A 17,694-nucleotide genomic window follows, 5' to 3' on the forward strand; every position below is an offset into this window, starting at 1 on the left:
GTAATAAATTGATATTAAAGCAAGTTAAATTAGTAATGTATGGGCGTCTATTTATAATCCCGAACCAGTCGCCAATCGTGGTGATCAATACTTATCTATTTTACATTTCAAAGAATTTCTTTCAAAGTTTCTTGCCGGTTCTTCTCAAGAATGACCCAATCTTGGACCCAAAAAGCTAGAGACAGTAATGCAAATTTTCAAAAGAGTCTTAGAAAGGCCTCATTAAAATAAGAAAAATATTTCGATTTAGGAGTAGTATACTTGAATAACGGTTTGGAAATGGGCATGACGTGTTGCAGATTCATTTCCTGCTTCAAATTCACTTGTACTGAGTCTGTTTGTCTTGTGCCTATGACAAGAATGTTAGAAACCCCCAGTTACACAAGAATACGTTAGTACGGGTATCGTTAAGATATAGAAGGTAAAGTACCTATCGGTATTGCATAGATTTACGACCCGGGACATAAAATATGTCAAATATATAAAATATAAACGCTAAGAAACTCTATTAAACACAATTTAATCAACGTTATGATCCGTTGATCTTCGTTTAACTATTAAATTAGCGCCTTCACGATGTAAAAGGCTTGTTAAAATAACGTAACATAATTAACCAGAGTTAATTGAGTTAACTGCAGTTATTTATCGGTTCAATTTACGTGTTAAACCGTTATCGTTCTTGTTCATGCATTCCATTGACATATCAGTATGCGTGTAACGTGAAAATTGTCGTACGCTTTTTATATAGTTTAATTGACATCATTGTTGTGAGAAAGAGATGGTGCTATTTGAGTGTATAGTTCTATCTCTATCTATAGTTGAGAGTGCTATTCAGAGTCTAATTATCCTGACATTATATATGATTTATTAAACACAATTATTTATCACTTTAACGTAGTACGTGCAAGGCGCGAGTCAAAGTATTCATGATTATAAATGCCGGACGTGTCTAAAATTGGTCGGGCGATCCTGATTTGTTAACACACTTAAGTAAACTGATCTTAAAAATATATCCTTATTATATACGTTCATTTATATCTCGATAAATACGTGTACCTAAGTAAACCATTCTTAAAGAATTATCTTTAATTCCCCTCTCTAATATAAAATGTTTTAATATAAATTATATGCCACCTTGGATTATGTAGCAGGTACTAAGTGAGTCAGAAAAGAAAGCCGTACTTAAAGTCAAATGTAATGCCAAAAAGGCTTTTTCCTATAAATCCTTCTCCTCAACTCATATATCACACAAGCAGAACGTTTTCTACAAGTTATTCAAATCTCAGACGATCGTATAAATGTGTATTTTATGATAATATTGTTATTTAATGCTTGTACCGTTGGCCGTCTTTAATAAACAGTTACATTTTGGAATGTTATAATTAATCTAACATTATTTCGTTAGTTAGGCAGATTTTATGAAGTCTAACCTCATGGATCTGTTAGACAGATTGGCAAACAAATATGGTTTATGCATATATTGTGATCTAGTGCTAGGGTAGGAATGTGGCCATAGGAGCTCGGCTAAAAACACCATCGAGTTAAGATTTTTTTGGATTGTCTTTTCGAGTATTTGATTACAAAGGAAAAATAACCTAAACGCTATTTTTTGTTCTTTATTAGCGTGTATCGTTTGAGGTAGCTAGAGGTATAAAAACATAGAAGGCAACAACGCTAGATAATAGTACGGGTATTGAATTTATAATAAAAAATAACTATTATTTACTGTACTCGGCAAACGTACCTAGTGTAAGACTCCCATTGGCCAGGTAGAATGACGACTAGCTAAAGACTGCAGGCGGATGCTGGAGGCGGCAAGCCGAAGACAGGGCGCTATGGTGTACATTGGGGGAGGCCCATGTCCAGCAGAGAACTGCTAAAGGCTGATGATGATAATGATTATTATTCAATACTTTTAAGTCCATATGAAATTTATGAGTTAAAAGTTTTCTGTGCATCTCGGAGCGTGCAATGGAAAATCGACGGCAAACAAATAGTAAACAAAAGTGTTAATAGTTTTGTTTAACTTACAAAGGTGTGAAGTCCTGATAATAAAAATAAATACAAAGAAAGTAACAAAACGTGAGAATCAAAACTAAAACGTGAATATTTTGAATACAATGGTAATGCTGGTGAAAGAAGTTGCGTGAGATTATAACCAATGACCGTAATGATATCTCAATGGATTTGGTTATATTTGTAAAGAGGAAACTTTATTTATAAAAAAAACACATCAATTTGGAATAATTGCCATACAACGTGGCAATGCAGCCAGCCTTCTGGGCACGTTTCCCGACTTTGGCAAGGATGAGGATGTCTTTTTTGACGCTTTGTAAATAATGTATATTTTTCTTTTTATATTGATATAGTTTTAAAAATGTAAATATTAGTTTAGTTTAATTTTTTGTAATAAATAGGTTGAATGATTAGAAATAAATAATTGTGGGTTTGTTTTTTTTTCTGTAATAGCTAGTGTACTTTGTAATATTAACATTTCATAATAACGATAATATCTTTTTCTTGTGTGGCAGTGCAAATATTAAAACATTATACCTTGTTTTGGTTTGTCGTTTTTACTTCTTCATGCTGTAAGAGTCTGAAATAGATTAACATCCTTGAAACGATACTTTCCTTCATCATAAAAAGATAAGTAAGTAATAATTACTTTGTAATACGGACATGAATTCGAAAAGACATCGGTGAGTGCCGAATTTGAACACGCAACCTTTGACGTGACAGTCCAACGATCACACCACTAGGCTATCACCAATTCGTGTTTAAAAAAGTTGTACGAAAGTAAGTTATTCTCTTAAAATTACTAAAACAAACTAAACTATCTTCTTGAATAATTGTAATTGTAACTGACTATTAAAGTAGTTGTACCGACAATAACCGAAAGAAAGTGACAATTAACGTGAGAAAAAAAACGTGATTTGAAAAATAAGTAAACAGATAATAATTGTGAGTTTAATATAAATGCTTTTCGTGAGAGAGGTTTTTGAAGCTCTATTATAAAGGTATTTGATGGTTTAAGAAAGTTTTTCCTAATCACGAAAGGCGATGATAACATAATTGATGAATAGTGCAAGTACTGGGCAGTAAAAATAAGTATTAAGGTACTCAGAAGTACTCAGAAGTCTGATTGCTTGATAACTACCATCAACTGGATCGATTTCCCATGGATGATCTAATACACAGATGATAAAAAAATATTTGACTACCTACCAAAAGTAACTCAAACATTTTGTGTGCCTACAAATGATTGTTCTCAATCTGAGTGCATGACCTTCATTCTCAAAAGCCCCGCGACACCACACTTGAATTCTTTAAAAACCTAACACATAGTCAACATTATGTATATAATGTATATATATATATATATATATATATCAAGGATTGTTCTTGTATCGCTTACACTATTATTGCAGGTGTTGAAACGAGGCTTACAAACAAAATACCATTTGGTAACAAATTGAGGATAGTGTTGTATACGGTACTAATTTAATGTCGGCTAGTATCCATTATACTCAAAGCTGCTTCTTTAATAGTACATGCAAATAATATGTAAATACGACACAACTCTGACTACCCACAAACGTGTTCATTCAAAGAAACCAAGTAATTATCACTGATGTATTATGTACTGAGCATTTGCACCGCTCTCTCATACAAACATGCAAATTATCCTACATGACCACCGTACCTTGGTGAACTAATAGCAAGTGTTGGACAAGCATTGTAGGCCGAGGCCGAAGACGGAACTAATGGCAAGGACGAAGCCGAAATTGGAGTTAAAGAAATAGTTTCTGTAAGATGTCATGGTTCAGCACTCAGCAAGTGTGAACCTGTAATGTTTTTACCTCAAATGGGACCAAGTTTTATTCTTATACTAGCTGTTGCCCGCGACTTCGTCCGCGTGGTTAGATGATATAAGTTATGATTTATACCTGCCATGTTTTTTTCCACATTTTCCATTGTATCTTCGCTCCTATTAGTCGCAGCGTGATGGTTTATAGCCTAAAGCTTTCCTCAATGAATGGTCTATTCAACACAATAATATTTTTTCAATTTGAACCAGTAGTTCCTGAGATTAGCGCGTTCAAACAAACAAACAAACAAACTCTTCAGCTTTATATATTAGTGTAGATTTCAAATTTCGAATCTGTTTTAATTTTTCGGCTACATGAATATCACAGTAATGGCATCAAAATATTTTCTGAAAAAGAGGTTTTGCATAGGGTATGCCATAAGATTAAAAAAATAATTAGGCCGAACATTTTCCTGTCATCGAAGATACGCTTAAAACCGAATACTTTTATCTGCCCAACACTAGCCACAACATGCTTACAATAATTACTGTTTTTGTAAATCAAAGAAAATAGGTAATATACTAACAATACAATTTGTAGGTGTGTAGTGTAATTTACTTTTTTGTTTTCGAGAAAATGAATGGAAAGTAATCTAAGTTCGTGAAAGTAAAAAAAAAATTGGGTAAAATTCGTAATATACATACATAATTTCGTAATACACATGTTATGGTTTCGTTTTAGATAAAAAAAGTTTTGTGTTGTTTCATTTTATTAAGTTTTTCTTTAAATTATGAAGGAACGGCCTTTATCGAACACTTTTGTTCATTGTATGGATTTGGTTTTTGAATCCAAAGTTCCATTTTGAAAACTGAACATTATGAATAGGAAGGCGCTGTCTGTCCGGCCCTGTGACACAAGAAATGGACCGTGATAGCTAGACAGATGAAATTTCCACAGATGATGTATTTCTGAGGCCTAGGTAATATTTAAAAAAAAAATGAAAATTAACATCGAGGTAAATCCATGGTTGGTTCGGTCCTAAATTGGATAAGTTTGCCAGTTTTGCAAATTTCTATTTCAATTCTAGCCTAATTATACGACACCATCCGACTTTAACTATATCGTAGGCCAGTAGTATCTTCAAATGAATACCAGCACATGTCTTAGATGATCCGATCAACGAAACCGCTAGTCTACAACAGCTCAGCTCAAGTATCCACAAGATCTATGTTAATCGACCAATTATAAATTATAAACCCATACCGGTTTGTCGTGCAGATACACCGTTTATACATTATTCCTGATGATGACAAAAACTGAGTCATTACAGCGGACAAGAAACGCAATCGGACTAACGTTACTGAAATGAAAGGTCTAATGCCTTGCATAGCTAATTTTAATAGTAAGTAGGTACATTTGTAATTTCTTTGAAAGTAGAAAGAGGTGGTTATTTTTTTCAGTTGGTCATCATGGGTGGTCAACACTTGATGTTGGTGGAATTGATTTTTAAGTATGTGTAATTTGAATGGAGAATTTATAATGAGGAGTAATGGATTTTAAAGTAAGGTTCTAATAGGTTCTCGATTGAATATGAGAGCGTTTTGATTAAAGGTTGAAGATAGGTGAGGATTTGTTGTTAAATAAAAAATGTGTACGTCTCTCGACGCTAAATAGAGGAGATAACTTGGCTGATGTATGCTATTCTTTCCCTAAAGGAAAGAGAAAGAGGCGACTTAATGCGTCACGTTATTAAGTATTTTTCACTTCAACAAGATTTTTCTGCCACTTAGTATGCAAGTTAAAGCATTAGTCCCTACTAATCCTTCGATGTTTGATATTAAGAAATTATTAAATTCTGAAACCAGTGAACCGGAAGAAGAAATATAGAGTAAAATATATTGATTATTGGAACCCAAGACTGAAAACCCACATAACTTGAAGAAAAGCAGAAGATTTGGTTACCAGTTACCTCCTTAGTAGCAACCCCGTAACAAAACATAACAATCTTTAACTACCAAACAATTCTAAAAAAAATTAACTCATAAAACCAATGTACTGTAAAAAGAATGTAATAAAAACTCCAATAGTGTAAAAGCGATGCTAATATAAGAAGCCGCACTCACACTTGACCGGGTTTTATTGAGCGGATTGTTTCCTTGCGTATGTTATAACTTGTGACAGTTTTATGTGTGCACGCTTCATAAGCTGCACCGGGTTAAGGTACAGGCGACAGCGATTCTGGAGTTTTTTATGTAATTAGTAAATTATGAGAGCCCAAAATGTTTCTGTTTTTGAGTAGTTTGAAGTTTACAAGCCACCCTAAATGTCGGAATTCATACCTATAAACCTTTCAGTTAAATGATTTTTTCGAAAAAGTATAATCTTTCGTTACTTTTTGTCGCAGACTAACTGATTTTGCAAAGGACAAGGACAGGACGAACATTGAAGAATCAATCACTTGCTAAAATATCCATCCTATTTTCTCTCGTCATTTTTTTCCATAGTGACGGTGACCATATTGACCATGCGACTATCCGTGTAGTTCAGATCAATTTGAATAGGTTGTATGTTTTAATATAAACTTGTCTGATAAATAGATCTGCATGTCATTGTGACTTGAATGTTTGCGATACAAGGATTAAATTTCTTAATGTAGGATTAGCAAAAAAAAAGCAAACCGTATTGTTTCGCTTGTGGATCATTTCAATCACATTATTATCTAACCTCTACCAGGACATGAAGTAAAGATTAACAAGCGGACGTTGTATAGCACTGTGAAAGATTATAATCGAAGTTTTTTTAAGTATAACTTCTTTATTGCGTTGGGAAAAAAATATCGTAACGCGTCCGCTCCTTTTTTGAAACGAGGTTGTCAATCGTTTTTTGGGCGGAAGTTTTTTTTATTTACGTTAGTCAGTATACACGGTGATTTTTTAGTCGTCTTACAAAAGCAGCCCAGTTCATGTATCCGACGTAAAATACACCTAGGCGCGATTATTATTTTTTTATCATCAACTAAGATAATAGGTGCGAAGAAAAGTGAAGAAAAATCTGAAACATACTCTTAAAAATGATAAAATTGCCGCCGCCCGCGCCCCTCACCATTGTTACAAGGTTCGGACCGCGCTCGCAACAGAGCTGTGTTTCTAAAACTACGAATTGCATCATAATATTGAATAAAAATTACATTGTAAATTTATTAAAATCTCATAAATACCTATTTTTTTATCATGAACGTGTTCTAGTCATTGGATAAATGAACTGGGCTGCTTTTGTAAGACGACAAAAAAATCACTGTGTATTTTAAAGACTGGCCCGCTTTGGCTTATAATTTGACACACATCGTTTGAAAGTCGATGAATTGTATACTACACGGGATTGCCTTGCGCGAACGCATCGGCGTGTGCTAACGGGTTGCTCTGCGCATGCGCCGATATCTATGATAACCTCATTGTTGTATCGTACATTATGTATTTTATTGAGCTTACATTGCCTATCAATGTTGTGTTTGAAGAACATTTTTGATTCATTATTCTACTTTGGAACTTCCGAGGGAGGTGATTCATTTTCTTCCAAATCTTGACATGGGTACATAAGTAAGTGTGAACTCCGCTTCAATCGGAAATTCAAATCGCTTCGAGCAATTAAAAAAGAAAGGGACACGGTTTGTTTTCAGCGGTATGTTTTGGTATATTTTACTAGATTTTGAGATACCACTGTCAAAATGAAATTCTGTCTTAGCATCTCTAAATTTCTGGTGGTAGCGATACCTACTTACTAACAGACTGACAATTTTAATAAAAAAAGTTCTGACAAATAAAAGAACCCGGTTAAAACTAATGACCACCCTGACTATATCAAAGTTGAATTCAATCTTACGAGTATTTGCACATCCTGTATTATTAATAGGAGCGCACGCGCATCCCCGATCGGTAATGACTTGCATCGTGCATGCGACGAATACTGGCTATCTGATAACCTCAATTAGATAAAAGTAATTATCTAGTTTCATTAAGTTTTTGTGGGTACAGGCATGTTTATTGTTTAGATCTAATGGGAAATCATTATTTGGTCCATTGGTTAGCAGTTAATAAACAAGATTTCCAAGATCAATTAATTAATTTTCTAATTATGGTGTTCGAAATTCTGTTACTTGATCTAAGCCATGATTGAATGGTGTGCTCACTAACCAAAAATAATGCAAATAAATATTTTGGTTGCATATAAAAAAAAACATTGTCACTCTAACTTCAATCGCATATTTTTGAACGGCTTTAAGTTATTCTTGTGTCGGGAGGTTTCACAAAAATTCAAGTCACATGCCCAACAACAGAGTTAGGACAAGAATTCAAGGACTTTTTATTTTTAAATATCAATTGTGTGTTTAGTGCTAAATTTCGAAACGCACAATCTTAGCTATAATTTCCCAGTAACTTTGAACAAAAAGATATGTTTATATTTATTTTACTAATAACTATTAACCATTCAAAGTATAATGTGAATGTGATTCCATTTGAAAACAATAGAAAATGTATCACTGAACTGGCTTCGGGGGTAAATCACAAATTTTCCGATTACAGTAGATACATTTTTTATATTCATTTCTTGTACATAGGTGTTTACAGGTACTTTAGTAATGAATCCAAATTCAAAATTAAAACAGCTCTTACTTTAAGAAACATTAATTTCAATACAAGGTCCTTACAATGAAAACTATGACTCAATTGATCAATCTATCTGAAGAGTTTGTTTGTTTGTTCGTTTGTTTGAACGCGCTAATCTCAGTAACTACTGGTCTAAATTGAAAAAATATTTTTGTGTTGAATAGACCATTCATTGAGGAAGGCTTTAGGCTATAAACCACCACGCTGCGACTAATAGGAGCGAAGATACAATGGAAAATGTGAAAAAACGGCAGGTATAAATCTTCTACCCACGGGGACGAAGTCGCGGGCAACAGCTAGACTGCGATAAAACGATAACGAGTAAATTTTATCATTCGTCTCACTATTAATCATCACACTTGTACTTAAAATCAAATATCAAACGTTTTTTAAATAAAACCTTAATAAATAGCAATGAACTTTCCACGCTATTATATATAGTTTTATGAAGGTTTATTTTTTTCCAGCCATAGTTATCGATGCGTACACAGAATGAAGGTTCGGCTCGTGATAGAAGTTTTTGCTGCCAATGAATTGCACAATGATGCGCAAATTGTAAGTTTAATTAGATGGTTGGCTAGCAAAACAGTTGAAAACAGTTTTGATTGGAATTTAGATGAAGCGCTTTGTTTTGTTTTATTTCTAAATAGCTGTTGCCCGCAACTTCGTCCCCGTGGCGTGGGTAGAAGATATAAGTTATGATTTATACCTGCCCTATTTTTTCACATTTTCCATTGTAGCTTCGCTCCTATTAGTCGCAGCGTGATGGTTTATAGCCTAAAGCCTTCCTCGATGAATGGTCTATTCAACACACAAAAAAAAATCAATTTGGACCTGTAGTTCCTGAGATTAGCGCGTTCAAACAAACAAACAAACTCTTCAGCTTTATATATTAGTATAGATTTATAAAACTGAGGTTGAGAATCGATTGTGAATCTACGAGTGTATTAACATTGTGCTAAGATTCCTTATTTTGTAAGCGCTAAACGTTAATCAAGAGTCATTTTTTTGATATTATATCAAATTTATTTGAACAGCAACTTGAAATATTCGTATCTTTTAAGCTTTTCAATTAGTTTACAGAACTGTGAAAGTTAACTGGCTATACTCACGATAAAATTCACTCCATAATCATGATTAATTAATCAAATAATATTCTCAGCTCTGTAGTGTATCCTATATAAATGCTTGTGTAAGTAATGAGTCATTAGATGAATAATGAAAGAATTAAACAATTAGAAATTAAAATAACATTAAATACAGATGACACATATTCTCCTAAAATAACTCTGATCCATTCGTCCTCCAACTTTAACGGTTTCGAACATGACCATTCCGAATTTGAATTTCAAATCGCGTTCCAACGGTTGTTGACATTTGACAGCCGACCCGAGCGGTTGCTGTCTGGTTGTCTGGTCACGACTGCGATTGCAACTGCGATTCTAAAGGGCTTGTCGATATTATTGACAGCTTGGATTTATTAATTAAAATATGTCTTCATTTTAAGTAACGGACTTTAAAATGAATAAAATCATATGTTACTGAATGTTAGCAAAGGATAATTTTAAGGAGTCAGGGATGACGGAAAGTAAGTTACGATGAAATGCTAAGTGTATAATAAAAATTTGCATAACACCGAAAAAAAATTGGGAAAGGAGGGGGCAGCAGTATTAAATGACTTCAAACTGGAACATTCGGCAACATATATTATGAGTGAAGTACAGAGATCTTTTAATTGGAGATATTGTACTGAATATAGCCGCAGTACAAGAGGTCAATATCGCACTGTTTACGGGGCTATCTCTATACCTGGCCATGACTTATTCAACACAGCAACGTTATTGACCGCCCAGGGTTTTGTAGATCGTACCATCTATGTATACCTACCATAAAATCACTATTTTCTATTCCAGACAAAGAGGCATTTAGAAACGTGTAAACAGGTTTTCATAGTATTAAAATCTATCTATCTAAAAAAACATATTTGAAAACAGATGTATTAAGAAAAATATACACCGAAAGTCATTTTTTTTCGTTTATGACCTAAAAAAGAAACGGTTATAAAACTTGATGATACCATAAATGTATAACAGTAAAGCACAAATATTCCAAATTCAAATTGCATTCCAAATTTAAATCCTCGAATTAAAAGTCGTGATTTATTCATAGCTTTTTAAACCAGTTCTTTTGTTTTTTTTTAGAAGTTGCTATGGCGATTTAGGTTAAATCTTGGTTTACTTATAAATCGCAAAAGAACAACGTCTAGAGAGAGTCTAGATACTAAAATAAAATGAACGACGTTTTGTTTTAAGAACGAAACAAGTGGAAAGTCTGCGGTTTGTATTTATTCATTGTTTTATTGAACTGACCAAATGATAATACTAGCTGTAACTTTTAATATCCACATGTTAAAAAAAGGAAATGAAAATTTTATTCTATGAAGCAAAATAAACGTTTTTAACACAATTTTTAATAGTGGTTTCTTATTAGGTTTACGCGAATGTTAGACATTGAAATGAAACTACTTTTACGGATTTTATCGCGGTTTAATGTTTGATTTTAATTCCCGACGTTGACGTTCCCGATTTTTACTTGAAAAACACGCAAATTTCCAGATTTTCTTTGTATCGTATAGGTATTAAGATATTTAGACATTATTAAAACATGTAATTTGTATTACATTTTTATTCACTGATCGCATTTTACTTCCAAACTACAAATATTATTTATATTCTAAGGTAGGTACCACTTATTTACTTATTGCTCAACTTTTAAAAAGGCTAGTTCCGCAATCAAACACTTTTAACAATTGCAATGAATTTCCTTGCCTTGCTTATTGTTTGAAAAAGGCGATAATGGCATAATTACTTTTTATTTGGTCGCGGTGAAGCAGAACGTAACAAAATAGTATGTTCTTGATAGAAACTAGGTATAGGCAGCAAGAAAAGTGTCAAGAACAGTGTATTTTTAATTTATTTGGACTAGGAAACAAATTAATTTAGTTGTTACTGGTTGCACTTTACCTACTAGATTTAAAAAGGAAGATATTCATTTTTTGAGGGGTGTTTAAAATAGCTTTTTACATTTTTAGTATGAATGTTTTACAGGATGTATTCAGCAATGTCGGGCGAGCAAATGCAAAAATAAAACTGGGCAAAGGCGAGACGGACTCGTAAAAAAGTCGATTTCGTGAAAATAGGCTAAATAAAACAATTCAAAATGAAAATTCGTTACACGGAATAGTTGCTTGACCTCAATGTTTAGCTATATTTCAAACTGTCTAGCACTAGTCTAGCTAGTAACAGTTTATAAAACACAACCTGGTATCAGATCAGATACCATAATCACCATTTGGATATGACACCATATTCCCTCCAAGTAAAAACAAGCCAAACAATTTAAGTCCAAACAGACTCAAGATTACAAAAAATAATAGAATAGCACTGTCTAATATTGTCTGTTCATTGACTTAACAAAAAAAAAGAAAATTCGGGTAATACCCGTATAATCCCCAAGCGAAAACGAATCACTTTTTATATATTACACACATGTGACAGTTTCCTAACCTCTTCCTAATGTTACGAGTGATGACTTATGCGTTACCCGACAGCAGTCAAGCGAAACGTAGTTATGTGTTACTTCCTACATGTGTGTGTTTTTGTTGTATCTCGTAAACTGTTGTTCTAACAAAAAGTGATTCGGTTCGGAAGCTTGTTGTGTCGAGGAAATGTAAGTGTGGTTATGATTGATACGTGATAAGGCCAGTTTGGTAAGGCGTTGGGAGATTAATAGATCTAAACAGTTTAATAAATTTCAATAAAAATGTTACGACTTTTTATAAGACTTTATAGAGATTTCGAGCAGCCGAAGATATGTAGATTTCGACGGCATGCAATTGGGGGAGGCCGATATCCAGCAGAGGATGAATATGGGCTGATGTTGATGGTGATGAGTTTTACGAATTATTTAGATAGTAAGTATAGTTTTTATTGTCCGTATCCAAAAGGCTTAAGTGGAATCCTACTAAAGCACCACTATCTGTCCACTTGTTAACTGGCTGTATGTCATAAACCGTGATTGCTAGACAGTTGAATTTTTCACAGATAATGTATGGTTTTTGCCGGTACAACATCAAAACTTGAGGTTAAGCAACGTTTAACGCTGTAATAAATTTGATTAATGATGGGTGACAAATTTTTGCTAATTGTTTTTTTAGCCTCTTTGACCGCAACCATTTATTTGAGCTACAAATTCTATTTACACCGATTTAGCCCGATCATTCAACGTGTTAACTGTTCTTTCTATTTAGGTTTCCTAAAAAAAAACTATGCGTTCGACAAATATTAACGTTTTACATTAATTTGGTTAAAACTAAGAACCACTTATTTTGACCTCAAACATAATATTCCCTGCAGACTACTTTATAATAGTGATCATGCAAACCCTTTGAGAATAACTGTGATCAAAACAAGGTACGGATTTTAAGTAAATTAGATATTTTCCTTACTATATTAATTTTACGTTGTGTAAGATAGCTTTTCATATAAAGTGACCTAAATAACTACAATGAATTTGTTGAAAACATCGAATTGATTGGTACCGTAAAAAGGGTAGGGTAATTTTTCCCCCTAATCTAAGTCTTCCAAGAATAATTCCATCAAATCAAGTATTTTTGTAATCATTTAATACAATAAATATAGATGAGATGGTATTGCAGACATAAATTCATGTTTATAATAATTGAATCACCAGTTCTACCTTCAATTTAGTGACATTTTTAGTAAATACACGTACCTTTACAAAATCTCGTTTCAAACTCCACGCGAAAATTCACAAAATGTCACAATAACAAAAAAAGAAGAAGAAATAATATCACATTTACACACTAAACACAGATTTCTTAAAACACAAACACACAGACAAATACCGGTCTAATCGTATTACGTTTCAATTCGTTTGTTTTCGTTTGTCACTGAGTGAAAGACGAGCTGCCGCGAGTGACCTAGAGATACTGACACGAACGAGTGGTGCGCAGGCGCAGCGCATTCGAAAACATGATGCGTTTGTGGTGCGAGATGACTTGAGCGTTTGAGATGAGGGGATGGTTTTTCAAAGTGTTTGGGTTTTGAAATTTTGTTCAGATTTTAAATAAAAGTTTTGGAGGTTTTTATAACACTTTAGCAAGTAACATAATTTTGAATTCTAAGTTGAGTTTCATTGAAGCAGCCAAATTTAATTTTAATATCAAGATGAGCATGAGTAAGAATGATTGTAATCAAAGGAACAAAGCCAATAAGAAAACGGTTTTGATATAAATAATCTGTAACATTTGCATCCAGTCAAGGAAAATATACTTAAATCATATTGTTTTACAATTAAATACTTATTTTTTGACAATGTAAACATACAAAGAAAAAAACGATTAGAAAACCTTGTCCTTTTTGATGTCGGTTGAAAACAAAATAATACCCCTGCAAATTAATAAAGAAAATTGTGAAAGTATCAACTTTTACCCGTGCACTACAATTTTCCTGTAACTGCTAAGCAAGCGAGTGCGCACGAGTTTCTACCGGCCACGCGCCACGCGCCACGCGCCACGCGCCACGCGCTTGCGCCGAAGTAAACAATTAACACATTGTAATTGATTTATTTCATACTACTCACCGTATTTTTTCTCATAACTGTTGCATTTGAAATTCTAATTATTACGTGTCAAATACTTTTTTGTTGTCGTTGCGGGAACGATTTATGTAGTAGGAGCACGAGACGGGTTTAGTAGGAGCGACATTTTCTTTAGTTTGCAGTATATATTTTGTTGAATTATTAAATGATACAACGGTTTACTCTCTCACGCGTTATAACAGGGTGGCGCTGACTCAGGAACCCACCGCGTAGCATTCTTGGGGAAGACTGCTGTACTGCACCTAAGCAAGGATGGCGCGCGCGATGCTTCAGCGCACCTCTTAAAGCGATGAAAAAGACACTGCTCTTCCTCTCAACGATGATGCAGCTCTTATAGGAGCTCCCATGTCGGGGTTGGCGGTAGTCCGGTACACCAAAAGTTTGTTATGTACTTTTAAAAAGTTAGTACAGTAACAACATGATTTCGGCAAATCTACTGCCAAGCCTTATCTATATAGGGAATGTTTCAGCACGCTTGCTTACTGCGAGTAAACAATAATTAAATTAGAACATATGACTCTGAAAAAGTCACCACCTTGCCTGCTTAAAGTTCGAATTTGATAAAAGGTCACCGACATTCCGTTTCGTTTCATTTAAAAATCTTGAAACTTAACTGTTATTCGAGAAAATCTTATAAACTGAGAGAAAGATGGATCAATATAAATTATTATTATATTTTTATTAAGTATAGAGGTAGGAAAGTCACTTCAATATAAATAAAACCTATTGAAAGATAATTACAATTATGAATCGATTTCTCACGGTGACCAAGCTATAAAGAATGTATTTACGAGATCTTTAACAGAATGAAATGGGAATCATATAGCAGGTATTTTATAACATGATGTATGATTATGATGAAAGAGTTTTAGATTAAAAAATAATGTCATAGCAAAAAATATGTTTAAGCCATAATACACATGAAATATAAGTCCAAGTCTTGTGTCTCGATCGATGATTAGATTAAACGGCACAACAGATCAGTAGAAAAATTACACAATACATTATGGTATACAGGGTGTCCCAAAACTCAACGATAATCTGAGAACGGATGAAAGGCCAAGTGATAACAGATCAGGGAAAATAAATCCATATCACTCAGTTCAGCGATAAGAGACATTTAAAAAGTTGAAATTCGACATGCTTCGTCACATTTTCAAGTCCTGTGATCTCTAATGTAACCATTTCGCTGTGATTTTTTTAATTTCAGGATCTTCATTAACAATATAAACTAAAGCAATGCAAACAAATTTCTCTGTATGTCACCCTGTATAATTTTTTTGACTAATTTATAAAATGTCACATATGACTACGAGTAACTGGCTTTTACTAGAATTATTTCATGAAAAAACACTGTTACTATGTCACTAAGAATAATACACATTAAAGCTAATGAGATAACATGTGAAAGTGTCGACGTGACCTTGACAGCTCTGTGGTCCTGCCACACGTCTCAACGCAGTATTAATGCAGGTGTGGAAGAGGGATGCCGCTCTACGGATTGGATTACGCTATCTCTGTCTAACAACTATATTACTTTGAGTCACGGCTGTAGGCCTCTAGGAATGGTTTATGTAGAGATATTGTCCTGCTTTGTCTTAATAACAAATAACATTGGAGAAGTGAGGTTTATCTGTCTGTTGTGGGATAATATAGGTAATGTGTTAGGCTTTTCGTCAATTACGAAAAAGCTACGTAATATTTGGATAATTACTCTAGATTTTTCATGGATCGTATGAATAGGTTTCGGTCTGATAACACACTGGACCATAAAAATTATACTGATCCTAAAAGAAGAATTAAAGTATAAAACTGACCACTTTTGATGCTTTAGCGAGAATAAAGAAAAATCTATAGCTAACAGTTCGAAACTAAACGTATAAAAAATAGCGTGTCCATAAGACAAATTCTACACTAAATTTTTTTTAGACAAATACCCGTATTTTTGATCTCGCTATTCCATTGGGTAAGAAACAAAAAAAAATAAACATTTCGTCAATTTGTCTTAGCTGTGTTCACCTGGATTAATACATAATATATAATATGGCTTTAAAGTTAATAACTATTATAGTCTCAATGGGTTTGGAAACAACTATCCCAGAAAAACGTCATTTGTGCAAGTCATAGGCCATATTAACCCAAAACAACCGCATAACATAGAAGCAAAGGCAGGCAAAAGTCAGCCAGTTGTCAGTAATATTTACAGATCAGCTTACCAACACTACTTTTCGAGCCATAACCACATATTTTTTGCTACGTCTAACATTAGTAATGACTAGTGGGAGCAGGCATAAATCCAGGGGACGTTATGGCATTGGTCTAGTGCCCTCGAAGTGTGTGCCAGCTCTCGTATCCTTGTTAACTAACGGTAATTAGTGAAGGTGTGGTGCGAGTTTTAGGAGCTGAGCGATTTGTGAACAATCTTCTAATATTTAAACTTATCCGAAACGGTTTGGCTGATTTTTATGAAATTTTGTCTGCATATTTTTTAGGGTTGGGAATCGGATAACATCTGTTTTTCATCTCCATAATATATGTTTCAGACACCATAAGTATCATTATTGCTGATTTTATGACTAACGCATACAAACTGTATATTTAGATCTAGCGTAGGCTATAATTGCTTCGCAGGGACTTTTTAACGAGATTTTACAAGCCTCTGGCCAAAACAAAGATAAAAAATGGCGTTAGCAACGTTCACTAATAGCAACTCCTGCTGGGTTTGGTGCGTTGTTGACTGGTCGAGAAAGGGAATACGGTACGTATCAGTTTAAAATAAGGAATGTGAAGAAATTAAAGAAAAACTAGACTGATGCCGATTTCAATCATGTCTAAGTGCTTAAGCTATTGTTCTCTTACTCGTGAGACCCTTATTATAATTCGACATTTGGTGATTTAAAGTTTTGCTTAATATGCCTCATAATTCATAATAAAAACTCAGCTATTATTGGAATAATTGAACATTATTTTAGTGAAAAAATGATCTTCACCTCAAAATCAAAATCAATAGTTTTTATTTCAAGTAGGCCGTTTTTTAGGCACTTTCAAAACGTTAAGGTGATGGCTATAGTTGCGCGGTTCCAAAGTGTCAGAACCTACATTCAAATACAATTTCGTTTTACTAAAGTCGCCATCAGCTTATGACTTAGACCATAGAAAAACAAGTGGCACCTAATAAGTACAAATTTAAACCTTCACAAGTTGTTTTACTTATTAGTAAGTTTGTAAGTGACCAAGTTTGTTTCGAGACATATTGTATGGCTCCACACATCGGCAACATAACCATAGTACTTGTATGAAAACCAATTTAGTAAGAAAGGAGTTTTGTTGTGGTTAGTTTAACTTTTTATGGTTTAGTACTAGTAATAGATTGAAGTGCTTTGATACGACCATATTGTTTATTAAACTTAAAGTAGAAGAACACTGAGAGAAGCAATATATTGCAAAGATGGAGAGGTATGAAAGAAGAACTTAAGGTTAGTTTTTGAATTGATTCCGCATTAGTTAATTAATTAATCCCTGTGTCGCGAGGTTTTCAC

General features: G+C 33.7%; 1 protein-coding gene across 1 annotated transcript in view; it reads right to left on the reverse strand.

Moving 5' to 3' along the window:
* LOC113492208 overlaps positions 1-13,505 on the reverse strand; it is a 109,817-nt gene extending 96,312 nt beyond the window's left edge. Inside the window, exon 1 of the mRNA XM_026869575.1 lies at positions 13,268-13,505. The gene's annotated coding sequence lies outside the window, so the exon portion shown is untranslated. The remainder of the gene's footprint in view (positions 1-13,267) is intronic.
* Between the last annotated feature and the right edge of the window lie 4,189 nt (positions 13,506-17,694).

Source organism: Trichoplusia ni, chromosome 3 (assembly GCF_003590095.1).
Source record: "Trichoplusia ni isolate ovarian cell line Hi5 chromosome 3, tn1, whole genome shotgun sequence".
Classification (NCBI taxonomy): domain Eukaryota; kingdom Metazoa; phylum Arthropoda; class Insecta; order Lepidoptera; family Noctuidae; genus Trichoplusia; species Trichoplusia ni.